Here is a 1611-nt window from a genome sequence, read left to right as displayed (position 1 = left end):
GTCACCCCTTTGCTCGGTGGAGACCTGTGTGTTGTGGTGAGGTCTCCCCCATTCCCGGGGGGCACCTGTGCCCGCCAGTCACCACCCGAGGCCCACTGGTCACTAATGTGCCCCCAGGAGCGCAGGGGTGCAGGCTGGGAGGTGGGGTACAGTTGCAGGGGGGGTGCAGCGGGGAAGAGAGGGGAGAGGCAGGGAGAGGCAGGGTGCTGGGGCAGCCCGGCAGCTCCTCCAGGAATGGGGGACCCCAGGTGGGCGGTGGGCCTGGCCTGCTGCTGGGCGAGGTGCTGGAGCCGTGGTGGGTGGGGAGTGTCCCCCAAGGGCTCCGGAAGCCCGAAGTCGGGCTGGACAGACAGGCCGTGTTTGCGCGTTGCCAGGCGGCGGGCGCCCCGCCAGGCCCCTATCAGCAGCCCTGTTTGGGGGTTGCCATGGCAGCGCTGTTTGTTGTGATGTTACCACGCGTTACAGTTTAAACAAGTCTGCAGGCCCCAGCCGGCCCCTCCCCCTCCCCCACGGGGGGCGCTTCTGGGCGCAGGGGTCCCAGCCACCTGGGCTCTGCACCCTGTGTGGCAGAGGGGGCCCCCCTGGGCCCGGCTCCAGGTGTGGGGAAGGGGCCGTGGGGTGCAGTCTGCTCGCAGGCCGGCAGAGGACCCGTCGGGGAGGGGCTGTGTGGGGGAGCCCCCAAAGTGAGGGTGCGGTCAGCGCCCAGGGCCTGGGCCGCGGCCTGCAGGCCTTTGCTCGCTGGCGCCCCTGGTGTGTCGGGCAGCAGCCACTCGGGCGGTGGGGAGCCGGCTTCTCGCGCTGGCCGCTGGCCTCTGGCGGGTGGGCCCAGGTGCCCGCGTGGGCAGCAGCTGGCGCATACGGCAGTCGCGTCCAAGCCCACCCCGTGGCCTGTGTACCCGGGGCCCGCAGGGGCGAGGGCCGGTGGTGGGCAGGACTGCGGGCAGCATCCCTGTTGCTCCCTAGTGCACTGGAGGGTGTCAGCACCAGGCTCGGGGGGCCCCCCTGCCGGGCCCCGCGAGACCGTGTCTCGGGGAGGGCCCGGGTCAGCGGCGCCGAGCTGGAGGGGCAGGGAGCCGCCTCATCAGAGCAGGTGTCCCGGGCAGAGGCCGTCATTGTCATCTAGAGCCGGGACTGCCCTCCACAGCCAGGCGCCCGGCGGTCACAGGGGGACACTCGGGGACACCCAGCCAGGCAGGGCCAGCCCCATCTGAACGTGGCCTCTGCCAGGCCTGTCCCCTCCCCCGGCGGAGTGACTCACGCTGGTGGCGCCTGGTGCCCGGCAGCTGGGCCAGGCTGGCCACCAGGGTGGGCATCCACATGCGCCAGGCCGGGCCGTGGACAGGGACAGAGTGCCTTTGACAGCCTGGTGGACAGGGGCCCGAGCGGTGGGCTGGGCCTGGCGGGGCTCCTAGGGCACAGAGCCTGCGTCCAGACACCTGGTGGTGACCGGTGGGCCCAGCCCACCCTGGCTGGGGGCACCTGAGCTCGGGCAGAGCCGCGTGGCCACCGGCGAGCGGCCTGCGGTGGTGCTGTGGGGGTGGACAGTGCCTCACTTGTCTGCTCCTCGCGGTCCTCAGGGCCTCTCTGGGCGCGTCCGCTGCCCGCTGCCCT

At 72.6% G+C, this 1611-nt stretch overlaps 1 protein-coding gene across 1 annotated transcript in view; it reads left to right on the top strand.

The window, feature by feature from the left end:
• Positions 1-1611, top strand: part of TPPP (tubulin polymerization promoting protein) — a gene marked incomplete at its 5' end in the record, with an annotated part of 14532 nt that overhangs the window by 11844 nt on the left and 1077 nt on the right. The window lies entirely within an intron of this gene.

This window comes from Condylura cristata, unplaced genomic scaffold (genome assembly GCF_000260355.1).
Source record: "Condylura cristata isolate star-nosed mole 26May11 unplaced genomic scaffold, ConCri1.0 scaffold00091, whole genome shotgun sequence".
Lineage (NCBI taxonomy): Eukaryota > Metazoa > Chordata > Mammalia > Eulipotyphla > Talpidae > Condylura > Condylura cristata.
Note: the sequence above shows the minus strand (reverse complement) of the source record. Positions and strands in the feature narration are given on the sequence as shown.